General features: G+C 34.7%; 1 long non-coding RNA gene across 1 annotated transcript in view; it reads left to right on the top strand.

Moving 5' to 3' along the window:
* LOC143257985 (uncharacterized) overlaps window positions 1-16094 on the top strand; it is an 88788-nt gene extending 72694 nt beyond the window's left edge. Inside the window, exon 3 of the long non-coding RNA XR_013032070.1 lies at window positions 14855-16094. This is a non-coding gene — a long non-coding RNA (uncharacterized LOC143257985). The remainder of the gene's footprint in view (window positions 1-14854) is intronic.
* The last annotated feature ends 3105 nt before the right edge of the window (window positions 16095-19199 follow it).

Genomic DNA, 19199 nt, shown 5'->3' with positions numbered 1-19199 from the left:
ACCGCTGTACCAGCTGGGGACATGAATAGTGGGATTGATCGTAATTTTATAAAACCCCATGATGTGACTTGTATTCACCCTCATATTACAAGTCGAACCTCCTAGCCCCTCGGCCATGCTGGGTCTATCGTCGAATCAATGGTATATAGGTACATCGAGCAACTTATGAAATATTTCAGGACAAAATCATCTAACCACATAAGTGTCTATTTCGAATTTATATAAATATTACTGCTAATGATAATTTTATAAACAACGATTTTCTTTAATTTTTGGTTAACGTTCTTCTTATAGAAGATTTAAGGCGATACTCCATTAAAATTGTTCTGCAGTTTGGAATATGGGAGCGTTATGAATGAGACAGTAAATACCTCCACTGATTCTAAATAAGTCATGTAAACAGTAGGTACTTTTAACTGGTTGCCCTCCTTCTGACTAGAAGTCCTAAACTAGGGATAGCTCTGTCTGAATATTCGAAATTCTAACTTAGTCGTTACATAAGATTGCGTTCACATTGAAAACAGCAGATACTGCATTTAGGTTTGGTTTTGTTTTTGTTGTTGTTTTTTTAACGTTAATATTATGATAATAAAGATATATAGCATTCTTCTGGAAGAATAAACATATTTAAGTAACAGCATATTGAATTTCCGACGTCAAACCCCAAGTTCAGTTATCCAGGCTTTGTACTTTAACTATAAACAGTCCCTTAGGAAGCGTTTCGCGCACGACTATTAAGTAAACATAATAATCTCTACACGTTTTCAATAAGCATCCCAGAGACACAGCGGAATATCTTTGGACTTATAACTTTAGAAACCGTGTTTCGATACCCGTGGTGGGCAGAGCATAGATAGCTCATTGTGTAGCTTTGTGCTTAACTACAAACAAACAAAACTTGTAATATGTAATGCAAACAAACTATAATTACTGGTTACGAACAGATTAAAACTGCAAATTCATACTGATATGTTTTGCAATTGTTACGTCGGAAATAGGGAATCTCGTGTTCGGTGTAACGATGGTAATCTCATCTAATTAATTGACCGTAATTATTCTCATCCGATTCCTTGCAAACAACCCACACTATAAATCACAGCTCGTGTCTGTTTTGTCTGTTTCTTAATGAAGAAACGTCCAACTATTTGACCTCTAATCACTACTACTCTATATATTTCTCGATTATTTTTTTGGGAAATTGGAAGTTTTCAGAATAAGCAAAAATGTTGAAAATATATTTAAAAAAACTTTAATTTCTTGGGAAATTTTATTCACTCCAAATTGAAACAAAATTTCGTTTATTTGTTTTTTCGGATAATTGCTTGAAGTCACTGAAACATTTTCTGCTTCAACCATCTTAAGTATCTGACTAGAGGGCCTTAATCTAGTCAACAGAACCCACCGCCGACTTTTGGGCCACAGTTCTCTGATTGAATAATGGAATTTAGCCGTCATGGATATATAATCCGAGTAAGATTTTTAAAAATTTGTTTTTGCGGCAATGACACGTGAACTAGGCCACCATCGAACCATTTATTGTCGTTCAGTTTTTCAAATGCCCGGCATGGCCATGTAGTTAAGGCACTCAACTCTAAGTTGAGGGTCGCGCGTTCGAATCCCATTTACACTAAACATGCTAGCCGTGGGAGCGTTATAATGTAACGGTCAATCCCACTATTCGTTGGTGACTAGCTGCCTTCCCTCTAGTCTTACACTGATAAATTAGGAACTGCTAGCGCAGATAGCCCATCGTGTAGCTTTGCGCGAAGCTCAAAACAAATAAACAGTTTTTCAAGGCCAACGAAATAAACGCCAAGTACGCCATGAGTAACTTTGCTTATTTTCGATAAAAGAGTTCATCTGCTCACCTTTGTCAACACATAGTCTCGCTGTCTGGAATATCACGATTTCTTACAGTTAACATTACCGTTCATGCGCTATGTTAAGAACTAGAAACAATGATGGAATTCAATACCGGTTTTCAAAAAAACGAGAAATATACCAGGTACTCTAGTAGTGAATTCTGGTGAATAGGAAGTGAATTCCACTTCTTACAAATTACCACATGTGTTAGTAATCTGTTTAACTGGTGCTGTGTTGAGGAGAATACCAGCATGAAATTTTACCATTTTTTACAAAGAACCTCATCAGTAATCTATTCATTGTGTTGTACCATTCTTTCTAGCGAAGCCCACTGCCAGATATTGGACCTTAGGTCATGGGTCGAGTACAACTACAACAAAATAAATCGACTTCTACACTCTAGGATTTGTGTACTTTATAAAAGTGACTTTAAAGTTCCACTAGTTAGTCAGATAAAAGTTTTTAGTGGGCGATATTGATCGTCTATCTTGCCCCTGGTCTATTAGACGAGAATCTGGGATGGATAGCCCTCGTTTAGCTTTACACAAACATCCGAAACAATTATATTACGAAGGATAAAACTAATTAACAATTATATTACGAAGACAGAGGATAAAACTAATTAACGAAAAAACAAACAAAAATATGCATAATAAGTAGTACAATATTTTTCGTTTCCTTGACAAGTGTCTGAGGAATCTTTCAACTGGACTCGTGTCCAAAAAAATTGGAATTGTCTGTGACGCAGTGATAACCTTTCTAACAATAATCAATCGTTTCAACTGCTCTTGTTTGAATTTTGTCGTCTTAAGTCTAAAAAATGTCTATGATATAGAATGTATTCACTCTCTGTCTCTGTTTTCCCCTCACTGCCATTCGTTTGCTCTTCCCCAAGTCTCTTTTCTTTCCCATTTACTCATTTTGTTTCCCACTTCCTATTTCTCTCCTGCTCATTTTTCCCTACATTTCTCTTACTTTCGCTCTTTCGTTATCTTCCAACTTGCAACTTTATCCTGTATTCTAACCAATCAAAGGTAAACATTACCCAAGATAACTGCGTCAAATTTATTGAAACACCAAAAAAACAAAACATGTCAACTGTTTTCTTTTTTTTCACATAATCCTTTGAGCGAAGTGGTATGATTCCATAAATTTTGGCCCTCGCTAGTACAGCGGTAAGTCTACGGATTTGCAACACTAAACTCAAGGGTTCGATTCTCCTTGGTGGGCTCAGCAGATAACCTAAATGGCTTTGCTATAAGAAAATCACACGTACACACTCCATGAATCTTTCAAGAAACAGTAATTTCTATATATCCACTAAAAAGACGTGGGTGCGAATACAGAAATCTTATTCAGTTCATACACATCAGATTCAAATTTCATAATCGTCGTAACACTAAGAAAAAAACCCTAAAACTGGTAACCCTGGAAAAGTAAATGTGGAGTATATCATGCTATTAAGTTTCGTATCATTTGTCTTAAGAAGGTTTTAACATTAAGAAAAGAAGCCTGAAACCGTATAATAATCGCTTCACTAAGTTCAACGTTTCATGTTATTCAGTTAAAGTAAAAGGCTTTCGAATTTGATCAGTGGAACGAACACTTAGGAACACGAATAAGGAAACAAAACAAATGTTCTTACAAAACGAACGTGACGGAAATAATGCTAAATCATCTGTAAATCTAAAGTACTGAATGCTGCATAAGGAAACTGTATTTGGTTTTTAATGATCAGTGTCTTATATTTTTCTGATCGTCGCAACTGAAGAGAAAGGAACAACAATAGCACGTGTATACTACAGTACACGTGCAGTAAGGAAAAAACGTGTTAAGGAGATTTGAGAATAAAGTTGCTCTGATGGATTCTAGCAAGGTTTTCCAATAAGAGCGAATCAACCGTGTTGAAGTTTTATTTTTATTTTTTTATCGCTACGCTGTATTAAAAGTGTTATTAGTTGGATGGTATTAGACAAAAAAATAGCTGTGATATATCTGTACATCTCATTCTTACAGTATTCTATTGTTTATTTTACTTTGAAGCTGTCTTATGTTATCACAAAACTTAAGCCAGCTTACTTGAGGGAGAAGAAAATATGGTAGTCTTAAGTTTTATTTCTGCACACACGTTTTCGATTCCATCTTGTTAAAAGGTGTTTGAAAAGCTTTGGGTACATTATAAAACTTAGAATAAATCATATTTACGCATGTCATGTCCTCCATTCGTTTTTTGGAGTCCAGCGTGATTTAGTAGTCATATGTCAAGCTTCCGACGAAAGGTGTAAGGCTCGAACCGCTATGATGATCATACTCAATACTTTCAGTTATGGGTGCATTATAAAAGTGACAGGCAATTCCGTTACTCGATTCCAAGCCAGACCGAGTCATTTTGGCGGCGGATGCTGCAGTCTGACTGACTTACTTCCATCTAGTCAGTATTTTAAAATCATAAACAAGTATACCTGCACACACTAGGACTTCTAATGTCTTGTATAATTTGCCGTCAAGTTGAAATTACCGACCAATATATGTCTTTAAACAGTGGGAAAGGGTTTGAAGCCATCAATTTTTATCTTTCTTTAACCTTCATTCTTGTTAAGCAATTAATATACAAAAAATCCGCTAGGAGAATTCTCTACATTTTGATATCATCTTTTGTTTTATTTTTTCGGCCTCAAGTATTTACAGAGGATTTTGTTTGTTTGTTTAGAATTAAGCACAAAGCTACACAGTGGGGTATATGTGCTCTGCCCACTACGGGTATCTGAACCCGGTTTTTAGCAGTGTGAGTCCGCAGATATGTCGCTGTGTGTCACTGGAGGCACTTTTAGAGAGACTTTCCATTTACTAACGCGTAAACTATGACATAAGTTACGATGTGTAAACCAACAGAAATAGGTCACATAACAAGTTTGATTTTATTCGTGACAACAGGATGAAAGAACACAGGGGATGTGCCCCCCCTGAAAATGTTGTAAATTTGTTATATCTTTTATTAGATAACACAAAAAATATATAAAGTTATATGTCTTTAGAACGTACTCGAAAAGATATGTTCAAATATGATTCCAAACCCTAATTTTAACACTGGGTTTTATAAATACCTGAATTTTTCATGATTTTAGTTACATATTCTCATAAAGTATGTTGTGCACGTGCTGTAGTTACTTAGATCTTCTTATTCCACTTAGCTGACAAAATTAACAAAAAATTTCTCTGCGATAATCGAAAATAAAAATGAAACACAAAATAACACAATTCAGCTTCACAAGTTAATCGTTAGTCAACATTCCCTTGGATTTTGAGATGGCATACTTTCACTGAGTTTGTACAGATATTCCTGAGTGACTAGCTGCCATCCTTCTTTGAGTACTTCAAAAAGTTCACCTTCCGTGTCTGACTTGCGATCTACAGTTAATTCGTTCATCTAAGCCCATAAATCTTCAATCGGATTGATATCAGGTGATTGACCTGGCCTTTCCATAACATCAATTCTCTTATTTTTATAATATCTTTTAACGACTTCACAATTGTATAGAAACTTGTTTAACCACTTTGTAAGCTAAGTGAAATAATAATACTTAAGAAACAAACTACAACAAGTGCACAACACTTCTTATGAGAATATGCAACTAAAATCATAAAATGTTCACGTATTTATGAGATCAGAGTTAAAATTAGAATTTGAGGTCATATTTCAACAGATCTCTTCGAGTGTGTTCTGAAGACATATAGTTTTATATATTTTCTGTTATTTATTAAAAGATATAACAAATTAAGAACATTTTCAAGGGGACCACTCTTTTCTGTCCATCCCTCGTATATTTATTACATGTGTGTGTTTGTGTGTATTCCAATATGCCCACCACAAGGCCTGTTTTGTAGAGGCCTTTATGGGATAATATTTAAGAAATTGATTTATTTTCCAAGCTGTTGAGAAACTTTTGTTTTGGAAAACACTTTATGTAATCTTGGCTCAGATTGGTCATTGTACTCTGATTAGTTAACACTTTATGTAATCTTGGCTCAGATTGGTCATTGTACTCTGATTAGTTAAGCTTGGCATGCTATAGTCACGAGTTAATACATATGTTGTTTCGACATACATTATAATACTAAAAACAAAACCAGAACTTTGATAAATACCCTGTAATCGCGTTGGTACTCGCCCTAGCGTCATGGGGTCCAGGGAGCAATTGTTTGTTTGTTTTTAGAATTTCGTACAAAATTACACGAGAGTTACCTGCAATAGCCATCCCTAATTTACCAGATGAAAGTTAACTAGTCATCTCCACCCACCACCAACTCTTAGGCTACTCTTTTATCACCGAATAGTGGGATTAACCATCACATTATAACGTCCCAACGGCTGAAAGGGCGAGCATGTTTAGTATGACGGGGATTGGAACCTGCGACTCTCAGATTACGAGTCGAGTGCCTTAACAACCTGGCCATGGCGGGCCTCTTAACATATGTGAAATGAAGCACAAAAATAAAAGACACTAAATGGTATTTCAGTTTACCAAACGAGTGTGTGTATGTGTGTTTTCTTATAACAAAGCCACATCGGGCTATCTGCTGTGTCCACCGAGGGGAATCAAACCCCCTATTTTAGCGTTGTAAATCCGAAGACTTACCAATGTCGCAGTGGAAGACTTACCAAACGAACAAATCAGTCTTAAACCCACTCAGTCGGTATGTGTGAGTTGATACAAAACTCTTAAACGTTAGTGTGAAGTAATTCGTCACTTTGTAAACCGACAGCAGGTGTGGGGGCTTATAACGTAAACAAATCGGGTTTCGATAATTGCAGTGTGTAACTTCAAGTTTTAACAAACAAACAAATAAATCGACACTGCAGAAGCTGAATTTCCTTTTTAGTTTTTATTCTTTCGCCAAATTGTTCATCGATTCAGTGGAAGAAAAACAACAAAAACAATTCTTTTTTTGTACAACAGAAAACAAAGTAACATCTTGACCTTACATCCATATCTGAACTACTAAAACAAGATCGTTTCTTTGGATGCCAAAATAAAATGAAAACAAACAACAACAAACATCTCTCTGAAAAGTGTTTGTTGCAGCAACGTGTGTAATCTATGTAACTTCACCTGACATAAAGAGGTAAGGGGAATTTTTGGTGTTAAGAAAAGGAGGGTAGTGACTAAACTTCTTGTGAAAGCTACTGACTGTGCGGCTTCTTGTATACTAATGTTATGGAATATTACTAAATGGAATTTTATATCATGTTGGAAAGTGTTTACTGTATAATATATTTATCAGTTTGTTTGTTTTTGACAATATACAGCAAATATTCAAACTTTCTTTTGATCTTTACCGGGAAAACACTTTAAACACTCTCTGTAAAAAATATATTTAGGATTGGATATATCATTTACAGTCCAATTTAATTAATAAATAATTTACATTCCTTTCTCAAGTTCTTAGCTCGATTTATGTATTTAATAATTGCGTTATCTGTTGGGCAAAGTAAGCCTAATGTTTATTTTTAATTAAGTTAAGAATTAATTAAGTAAAGAAAACTGGGAATAATCCAGCCAAACCTTAATTGCCTGCAGTTCACTAGGGGCGCTACTATACTTCCTCACTACTTGTCTTCAGATCTTTGAATTTCCGTATTATTTATTAATCTCAAATCTGTACTGAGAGTTTTTTATATACATTTTTTATAATTGTTTCTGAAACAACAACAACAATGGACTGTTTCTCAAGCACTTTATTTTTAATTTTACAAAAAAAAATTCTGGATTTTTTGCGACTTGAGAGCCCTTGTAACGCTAAATTGACAAACAGAAATGTCAGGAAAAATTATCAAAAGTGTTAGAAATAATCCCACCAGCTACAGCTGTAACTTCCTGTGTATCTTACATAGAAAATTAGTCAGTCATTTTATTCTATGTTTCATAGAGTCTTTGTACTGAAACAAGAAAAAACATAAAATTACTCAATAGGATGCAATATTTGAACCACACCGATAGTGAACGATGTAAAATTAAGTGGGTAATTTGAAGGTTAATCAGGAACAGAGAATAAATATCTGCTTTTTAAGGTAGTGATGTAAGAAAACAATAATTCAGAGAGACTATGACCTACATTTTCAAAATTAGGCTTAGCTGGCTCAAGTGTGTTATTTTATTTTAAAAACTAGGCTCAACTATATTTAGCCCGTGATTTTAGGGGAAACGTATTCATAAAGAAGATATATTCATGCAACGTCTGAGGTTCGCGCAAAGCGACTCGAAAGTTTGTTTGTTTGTTTGTTTTGGAATTTTGCACAAAGCTACTCGAGGGCTATCTGTGCTAGCCGTCCCTAATTTAGCAGTGTAAGACTAGAGGGAAGGCAGCTAGTCATCACCACCCACCGCCGACTTTTGGGCTACTCTTTTACCAACGAATAGTAGGATTGACTGTCACATTATAACGCCACCACGGCTAAATGGGCGAGCATGTTTGGCGCGACGGGGATGCAAACCCGCGACCCTCAGATTACGAGTCGCACGCCTTAACGTGCTTGGCCATGCCAGGCCAACTCGAAAGTTATCTGCATTAATAGTCCCTACTTTTGATGTGATAGACTAGAGGTGTGGTAACAAGCTAGTCAAAACCACCCACTCCAAACCATTGAGCTAATGTAATTGAACGGTTGGGTTTTCCCTTCATTCGTATAATGCACCTGCACCCCCAAAGTACAAAACTCGATTTTTTGTTTTTTAATTAACGAGGTACGAACCTCAGATCCACATTCCGGCACACTAACCAGTGAATCTGCGCTTGTCTCGCAGTGTTTAAATATAGTGTTATAAATGAATAATTCATATGTGAAAGTATAGCATACAAGTAGAACGTGATGAAAATTCTAGGTCATTTCATAACTACGACACGTATATATTTAAGAAGCCGTTCATTCGATGAACTTAGATGCGGTAAAGCACATGTAGTAACCCAAGAGATAATCGATCGATATTTATTATTTTCTAACTGAAAGTTTTCTTAAAAGATGTGAATCTGTTATAATAAACTCTTCTCCTTCTTTGTTCCTACAAATATCTCCCTCTTACTACGTGTGCCATTCATTATGTATTATAACATACTTATGAAACTAACGACTTATATAAGTCGTTAACTCTTAAATTACAATATATGCCTCTCCTGGGTTTTAGTGTTAATATACTGATGTGTTTCACAGTTTCAGTGTTAATATACTGATCTGTTTCTCAGTTTCAGTGTTAATATATTGATCTATATCATAGTTTTAATGTTAGTATAATGATTTTTCTCTTAATGTTGGTGCTATTGAAGTTACCTATCTCTTAACTTCTGTGTTAAAGCGCTTATTTTTAGCTAAGCTCCGTACTTTTATCTGTTTATTTAAAATACAGCCTGCATCTGTTTTTCTCTTCCGTGTTAATACAATCATCTCTTTATTAGTTAATATAATACTATTCTTAGTTTCTGTATTAGTACAAAAACTCTTTGTTTATGTAACAGTACACTCGTATCTCTAGTGGTTTAATACTACACTTAGTTTTAGGCCTGGCATGGCCAAACGCGTAAGGCGTGCGACTCGTAATCCGAGGGTCGCGGGTTTGCGCCTGCGTCGCGCTAAACATGCTCGCCCTCCCAGCCGTGGGGGCGTATAATGTTACAGTCAATCCCACTATTCGTTGGTAAAAGAGTAGCCCAAGAGTTGGCGGTGGGTGGTGATGACTAGCTGCCTTCCCTCTAGTCTTACACTGCTAAATTAGGGACGGCTAGCACAGATAGCCCTCGAGTAGCTTTGTGCGAAATTCCAAAAGAAACAAACACTTAGTTTTGTTTACTTTCTCCAGAAATATAATTCTCTGTCGACATTTCTCAGATTCTCAGAAAAGTTTTGCGATTCATCGACTTCCTAGCCTCTTATGATATTCTCAAATGCACTGATTATTTTATAGCTACGAATAGTAACAGTAATAACGGGAGGAACATCAGGATATGTTTTACAGACTAAACAACAATTTTTATCAAATGAAAATTAGTCAGAGCAAAATGTTTAGTTGGCGATGGACATTGCTTCTTGCTGAGAGAAAGAAAATCGAGAATTATCTTGTGAAGATAGTCTGTTCTAGACTGTTACAATGTAATACTACATACACAAAATCAATACGTTGTTTCATTCAATTAAATACACTACCTACGTCACTGTTTGCCCTCTGTGAAAGCAAAGAGGACGCAACCTCTAGGTATTTGTAAACGTAAACGTTACGATATTGACAGAGACAGTTGGTACAACATCAAAACTAGGTTTTCAACTACATTTTCCTTTAAGAAAGCTAAAAAATATTTGAGTAAGAAGCACGTATTTGCCGTGGTTAACTTGCATACATATAATGAAGTCACTTCTGCAACTTGCAGATTTCTTGTAAGTTAAAGATTTAAAGCGTTTTAAAAACGCGTGTTTCTGACAGTATTTAAAAATGTCATTAACATTTTATCTTTCTATGCTAAGAGAGAACGTAAATATATAAAACAGCTAAATAACCATACTCTACTACTCCTTGAAATGACACTGCCTTCGATCGTCCCTAACTTTACATTTTAAATCAAATGAAATATATATTAAAAAAGACCAAAACCAAAGATCATTAACCATTTTCTTGTAAGCGCTGTACTTCTTGCCTTTTTTATTATGTTAAGACAACAAATAGAAGCACAATTCCGTGTCCTTTGACACAAATGGTGGGTACTACATACAGCTCGTGTATAATATAGGTGAAATCAGTAGTTCCTTAACACTGATGATATATATATAACACACAGAAAAAAAATTTATAATCAAGTGGCCTTCTTAGTGGCTCAATATTTAAGTTCGAGGGATCAGACGGCTAAAAACTGGGTTTCGATACTAGTACTGGCACTAGACAGATAGCCTATTATGCCGCCTTAGGCGTAAGGAAACAATAACAATAATTAAGTGTATACACATACTAAATTTTTCAATAGTCCATCACAAATCTCTAAACTACAATACAATCATAAATACTTTCCCATAGAATGAAATTATGTGATCAAAATTGAAAATATATATCATAAGGAAAATTCCCTTCAGTCAATATTAACTTCTAATAAGTCTAATTGCGTAAATGGTAAAGAATCTTTAAGTCCTTTTGTCTAGATGTAAAAACATACAAATTTATATAAACAATATGCTCTTTAAAATTAACCATCAGTACCTCGAATAGCGCCTGTACACTGAGAGGGATAGTCTGTACATAATTCATACTGTATCAGACTTTCTTTAGAAGTAGAAACGAGCTATTGTGCTAGATATTTCACTTCTACAGTTTTCTGTGTACAATCATCCCTTAAACAATGTATAAAAAATGAGGACATAAACATTAATCCAAAAACAACAGCGAAATTTCCTATGTTATAAAAACCACCACAGAGAACTACGACAAGACAAGAACATATAAAACAAATACCCTTTTAACATCAATATCGTTATACTTGTTAGAAATAAACTATTTATTATTTAAATTAAAAAAAAACAACAACAGAGAAACACACGCATACACAATATAGCAGAGTCTGTTATTTCCCTGCAGTCTAAACTGCGGTACCACAAAGGGGTTCGGCTCCCGTGGGACAGCAGGGACAGATGATATTTCCCAGTATTGTCCCAAGTATAAGTCTATCAGATGGAATGAACATTCTCACCAAACAAACAGGCTGCATTCAAGTCATAAGGAAACTTTGGGACACTCCTAAATGTCATTGAACGGCATCTAGTCTTCCATGAATAAATATGGATTTCCGAGCAAGCAGAATTAATATGTGCAAAACTTTTGGAACAGTTCCTGCGATAAAGATTGCCAAAAGACTCAAGAAATTAATTAGCAAGTCAGGAGTGAAATGTGGATTTTGATTGGTTAGAGCTTCAGCAACACGTGTAGTTGTGAATTTTATAACAACCCGCTCAAAGTTACTCAACATTGCCCTCGTCAACTGTTACTTCTACAGGGTTTTATGTAGGCCTACATTAAACGTATTCGTTGCTCTTGTGAACCCGTATGTCCATCATTAAACAGTTAACCTTTCTAAGTCAAAAGTTATCAGAAAAACAAATTCCAATAACCACATGCTCTCTACATGCTTTAGTTTTTATTAACACTATCATAACTCGCTTAAATTATGTAATGCTCTCACTTATTAAGCTTCTGTTATACTATACTCATGTATCGCTTACTGCATAAAATACTAAACTCATTTGCTAACCTTCTGTCGTTGTACACTCATGCATCGCTTACTTTCTATAAAATACTAAACTCACTTCCTGAGCTTTTGTCGTGGTACTCTTATGCATCGCTTATTTTATAAAATATTAAACTTATTTTCTAAACTTCTGTGGTACTGTACACGTACAGGAGGCTTTAATAAATCACACTCGTTGAATAAGTAGCACGCAATGATGATGCACATCTACGTAGGCACTCATTTTATGCCAGTGTTTAAGTTGGCTGACTTGGCTGCAGCAAATTAACGAGTGTCGACTTCCAGTGACTAACTTAATATGTAAGATCAAAATTAGGGTCAAGGTGTCTGGTTAGTTGTCAATGAACACATTGAACAAGGACTGAACATAAGATTTGTTTGCAAGTATCAAAGAATGTTCGTGGAGATTTGTTCAATGGAACATTTGTAAAGGATTGCTAACAGATATCTTTTTCCAAGACTTTCGTGATATTAGGGAGGATAATAGTTGGTATTCTAAACTTCCAAACTCAGTCTAAAATATTTTATGAAGCTTAAACTACATTTAGTTTATCACAGTTGCTGCAGCACAGTTGTAAAATGCGTCACAGCAACGGATCTACAGAGAATTTCCTTACATCATATCGTAATCCATTACTTCTAAATTATATGGAACTACTTATGAGGAAACATGACACTCTTGAGCAATGTCCCAGCACCAGAGATTCTACCAAACTTAATGCCACAGTTGGAACCTTCTGTTGTCAGCCACCAAAAGTGTTTGATGGGTTAACATCAGCCTTTCAAACTTTGAATAATGTTCCAGCACCAGAAACTTAGCAAACCTGATCTACAGTTGGAACCTTTTATTGTCATTTCGTGTAACCTAGTAGGCGTGTGTATTGAAGTTGATGAGGTTCACAAAGATGCTTTCCACATGCTTGGGCAAATCGTTCGATCTCATTTTTTCAACTGAATCATTTTTTCAATACACCACGAGAGCTGAAAGTTGCTGAGAGCACTCACTGATATTTGATCTTTAAGTGCTTAACCCAGATGACTGACGCTAGAAGCCATTTTCAGACTTTACTACATCAAGATTTAGGCTGTTCCATAACGCTAATCAACTGAGGACGTTAAAAACAACAACAAAGCCTGCAGGGGTAAGATGAACATTTGTCAAAGCAGAGATGTTATTTACATCCCTGTATGTATGCTGAGGAAAATGTGAATGGGGCTAAATACACTCAAAAACACATGATTATTCACTCATGTTTAAATACAGGACTTAAACCATTACTCTGCCATTCCTCTAGTCTTACACTGTTAAATCAGGGACGGCTAGCGCAGATAGCCCTCGAGTAGCTTTGCGAGAAATTCAAAAACAAACAAACAAACATTAGTACAGCGGTTTGTCTGCGGACTTACAACGCTAGAAACCTGGCTTCGATAACTGTATCTTTTACTTTTGTATTATCTGAATGCTGATTACAAGATACGTCGTATGGACATTAATTATTATTTAACACAGAATTTTGTGAGTTTGAAATAAGTTGAATTGTTTTTTTCTTATAATTATGTCCCATGGTCATAATTTATCATGATAACTTTTAGACAGCCTGCTAATCAGTTAGTTTGTTTGAAATCTAGCACAGAGCTGCACAATGGGCTATCTGTGCTCTATCCAACACGTGTATTGAAACGCGGTTTCTAGCGTTGTAAGTCCGCAGACATGCCGTTGTGCCATTGAGGGGGGGCGCTAATTATATTCCTATTATCCTGTATTTAAACATTGTACTTATAAAACACGTCTTATTTCCAACTTTTAGACCTTCCATCCCTGAAAAAACAAGAAACTAAACTCGCAATCCTTCATTTCATTTCACCATAAAAAACGAGAGCAAAAAACTCGTGACGACAAAACCGCTTTTCAGTCGAAAGATTGTTTTCACTGCGCATGCATCATCTGCACCAAAAATAAATTTAGATTATTTAGCTTTGATATTTTAAACTCTCACATAAGCTGTATAAAAGAATAAAAAAAAATGGCGCAGACCATCTGCCTCACTAGTACATGGATAAACAGGAGCGCCAAACAACTCTTATATATAAACTTTTATGTAAGCATCAGTGAATTTTGATCAGAAACGAGCTACCTGGTTTAAGGGTCAGACGCCCACAAAAGACAATATTGTACAGTTAGAGAGGTAAGGTGCCCTTTTCTAATATTATCCCTTTCTCTCTCTCCCTTGCCTAAAACTTCCAGGTCTTTAATGCTAACATCTTTAACAGGATATCTGGTGCCTTTGACATTTTGTAGCGTATGTTTTAAAAACTAGCCATGTTCTTTATTTAATAGATATTAAAATTTGATGTTCTAACGAGACATTTTCTTGAATAACTATCTAACCTAAGGCCTCCGTTTTCTTACACAGTAGTCTTAACATTATAATAATGACCGTCAAAACATTAATCTTTGTTTATGATTCTAAAATGTCGAAAACCTAGCGTTATGATACGAAAACTTATTTCTCAGGCGTGCTAAGCTTCTTCGTTTTTATTGTAATTATCTTAAAAGCACGAAATTATTAAACCATCAAATGCGTTTTTGAACTAGCATTCATAGAGAATTAGTTTGTCGATCTTTTCTTCATGTTGCTCGTATTTTCTCTGATGGAATCTGAAAATGGAACATATTATATTACTTCCACACATTCATATACTTTGCTTATTTCAGAAATTTGTGCGAGGACCATCTGTCCTAGTCGCTCTTAATTTTGAACTGATAGACGAGAGGAAAAGCAGCAGATCAACAACATCCACCGTCAACGAAGGGCAAATATGATAGATTAACAGGACTTTGCGGTTGCTCTTACAACTCTCCAAAGTACGGAAAGTGATTTACCAGCAACGATACGCAAACCATGAACTCACGAGTTCACCATGTTGTCATCACTCTTCATCATATTTATATCTTCGCGAACAAAATTTATTAACCTGTACCATGGAGGGACAAATATTTGTTTTCATATAAAGAGGATACAGAGCAATATTTATTTCAAATGTATACTTTATTTTGAGCTTTAATAACCAGCAGAAACAATAGAGATTATTGTCCCGAGGCTATTTTACTCGCATTGAAAACTTTCATATAAACATATTAATATTTTAATGGCTGCTGTTCAGGATGTTCTATTGTGTTTTAAACTGTATAGAAAATACCTCAAGTGGTTACCGTGCCCGACCTGTCAATAGAACCCGTCATGGCCAAGTGGTGATGGGGAGAGCGTTTCACTGGCAGTCTGAGGGTCGTGGGCTCAAATCTCCCAAATATGCTCGCCCTATCAAACAAAGAGGCGTTATAATGTGGCAGTAAATTCACTATTTATTATTAAAAGAGTAGCCTAACAGTTGGCGGTGGGTGGTGATGACTAGCTGCCTTCCCTTTGGTCTTACACTGATAAATTAGAAACGCTAGCTCAAATATTTCTCGTGTAGCTTTGCACTGAATTCAAAACTAAACATTTGTTTAAAAGATCAGAGGTTTTCTTTCATAAGCACCTGCTAATGCGTAAATATACATTTAACTCCTTGATCATTAACACAATAAATAAACTAAAAAAAATTCAGTTGATATGATTAAGTAAAACATTGTTTCTGTTTTTGTAGTGAAAAAAAGTTGAATTTAGGAAGTTCTGCTTTAATGTTTTACAATCGAGTTTTTCTGAAATATAAAACTTCAAACGATTATCACTTTAATACACATTGGCATCTGAACTCGTTGAGCTGTAAAAATATAACTCTCGCGACTGTATTACATTTTCAATTACTTTAAAACGACATAATTTCCTCTCTGTGTTCTAGTATAATTTGTTGCACGATCCAAACATCGACATTTCTTCCTTTTCTCTACTTATTTTACTGTCGGTAACAGAGAGATTTCTCTGAACAAACTAAAATCGATTCTCAAATGGAGATAGCGGAAGCGAATGAGTTGAAACGATTACATTTCTAATTGAGAAATGTTTCTAATTGTAATTGTTAATTGCAAATAAAACTATTCCACTGAAGCTGTTAAGTGAGATGATAGCTAACACAGTAGAAAATATTCCACTGAAGCTGTTAAGTCAAAAAATAGAAAACACTATTGAAAGTATTCTAATAAAGCTATTTTGTCACAAGATAGATAACATTGTAGGATTTATTCTACTGTAACTGTTAATTCACAAAATATATAATATTGTAGGAACTATTCCACTGAAACTGTGAAGTCAAAAGATAGATAACATTTTAGGAACTATTCCACTGAAGATGTTGAGTCAGAATGTATATAACGTAATAGAAACTATTCCATTTGAACTTTTAAGTCAGAAGATAGAAAACATAGTAGGAATTATCCGACTAAAGCTGATGGGTCAGAAGGTATACAGCATTTTAGAAACTATTGCAATAAACTGTCAAGTTAGAAGGCATATAATATTGTAGTAAGAATTCCACTAAAACTGTTGAGTCAGAAGATAAAAATAGATTTCACTGAAATTGTTGAGTGAGAAGATATATAACGTTCTAGGAATTATTACACTGAAACTGTTAATTCGAAAGACATAACATTGTAGGAACTATTCCACTGAAACTATTGAGACAAAATAGAGATAACATATTAGGAACCTTTCTACTAAAACTAAGTCAGAGGATACATAACATTGTAGGAACTATTACACTGTAACTGTGAAGTGAAAATATATATAATGTTGTAGAAACTATTCCACTAAAGCTGTTAAGTCAGAAGATAAAAATCACTAAAGAAACAATTCCACTGAAACTGTTGAGGGAGAAGATATATAACATCCTAGGAATTATTACAGTGAAAGTGTTGAGTGAGAAGATATATAACATCTTAGGAATTATTACAGTGAAAGTGAATTATTACAGTGAAAGTGTTGAGTGAGAAGATATATAACATCCTAGGAATTATTACAGTGAAAGTGTTGAGTGAGAAGATATATAACATCCTAGGAATTATTACAGTGAAAGTGTTGAGTGAGAAGATATATAACATTCTAGGAATTATTACAGTGAAAGTGTTGAGTGAGAAGATATATAACATTCTAGGAATTATTACAGTGAAAGTGTTGAGTGAGAAGATATATAACATCCTAGGAATTATTACAGTGAAACTGTTGAGTGAGAAGATATATAACATCCTAGGAATTATTACAGTGAAACTGTTGAGTGAGAAGATATATAACATCCTAGGAATTATTACAGTGAAACTATTGAGTGAAGAAGATATATAACATTCTAGGAATTATTACAGTGAAAGTGTTGAGTGAGAAGATATATAACATCCTAGGAATTATTACAGTGAAACTGTTGAGTGAAAACATATATAACATTCTAGGAATTATTACAGTGAAACTGTTTAGTCGAAAAACATATAACACTGTAGAAACTATTGTTCTGAAACTGTTTAGTCACAAGGTATATAACGTTGTAGAAACTATTCCACTGAAGCTGTTGTCAGACGATATACAACATTGTAGGAACTATTTCACTGAAACTGATGAGTTAGAAAATATATAACATTGTGGGAACCATACCACCGAAGCTGTTAAATCGGAAGATATATAACATTATACGAATTAGTCTACTGAAGCTGTGAGTCAGAAGATAGATAGCATTGTAGGACTTATTCCACTAACACTCTTGAGTCAGAAGGTGTAAAATTAGAACATAAACTACAATGTGAGAAGATGAAAAATGTACCTGAGCAGTGCCACGCAGTGGTAGGAATACACCGTCCATTGGATTTAGCCTATGTTTGCAAGTCTCATATGTTGAAGAAAGAAGGGAGGTATCGAGAAACAAAAATATTAAAACCAGATATGAGTGCTCTCCTAGCCTCTCTCAAAAACTGCACAATGTTTATAAATATATATTAGATGACACAACGGCGTAAATAGAGCAGTATGGGACACGTAAATCATTATCCAAGAACACTCCCATCTTTCTGTAGTTCGGTTCTCTTGGCTGCGTAGTTAAATTTTGCCATACCTTTATTGTGGAATTTGAAAATCTCATTTAACAGTTACGTCTAAAACAGGTAAACTTTGATGATGTTTCGCAGAATTTGGTAACCTATTACATGTCCTATATCAAATAGGTAAACTTTGTTGTCGACTCGCAAAATTCGATAACCCATTATTTTCGGAAAAGAACGAGGTATTAGAAGAGCAAATTTTCCTTCTCTCAATAATTATATATACTAATTATATAATAATTATAATAATACTAATAATTATACATACGAAGTTGACATTTATTTTTGCAGAATAATCTTAGTTTGGTTGTGCATACTCAAATGAAAGAAGTAAATATTTTAAAATGCATTCATTATGTTAGTTCTTGTACTGAGTAAGATCGTTGAATCAATTTACCACTTGGAAACCACGTTCCAGTTTTCTTTATTCAAGAGGATACTCCTGCTGATGTAACATGTTCGTCTTCAGCATTGTTGTGAAATAAAAATTAGAAAAGTAACAATTGTAAGATAACCCATTATTTTCGATAACCCATTATTTTCGGAAAAGAACGAGGTATTAGAAGAGCAAATTTTCCTTCTCTCAATAATTATATATACTAATTATATAATAATTATAATAATACTAATAATTATACATACGAAGTTGACATTTATTTTTGCAGAATAATCTTAGTTTGGTTGTGCATACTCAAATGAAAGAAGTAAATATTTTAAAATGCATTCATTATGTTAGTTCTTGTACTGAGTAAGATCGTTGAATCAATTTACCACTTGGAAACCACGTTCCAGTTTTCTTTATTCAAGAGGATACTCCTGCTGATGTAACATGTTCGTCTTCAGCATTGTTGTGAAATAAAAATTAGAAAAGTAACAATTGTAAGACGATTGTCACTGTTTCCTATTGAGTCTGGTGTGCCGAGGATCGTGTTCGCGACCTGTTGCTGCAAAATCACGTTTCTTGGGTGCATTGTATGTGTGATAAACAAATTCCACCATTCGAGTTGTCAGTGGGCACTGTTGATTACTTGCCTTACCTCTA

The sequence above is a fragment of the Tachypleus tridentatus genome, chromosome 7 (assembly GCF_004210375.1).
Source record: "Tachypleus tridentatus isolate NWPU-2018 chromosome 7, ASM421037v1, whole genome shotgun sequence".
NCBI classification, from domain to species: domain Eukaryota; kingdom Metazoa; phylum Arthropoda; class Merostomata; order Xiphosura; family Limulidae; genus Tachypleus; species Tachypleus tridentatus.
This window is presented reverse-complemented; position numbering and strand designations above follow the sequence as displayed.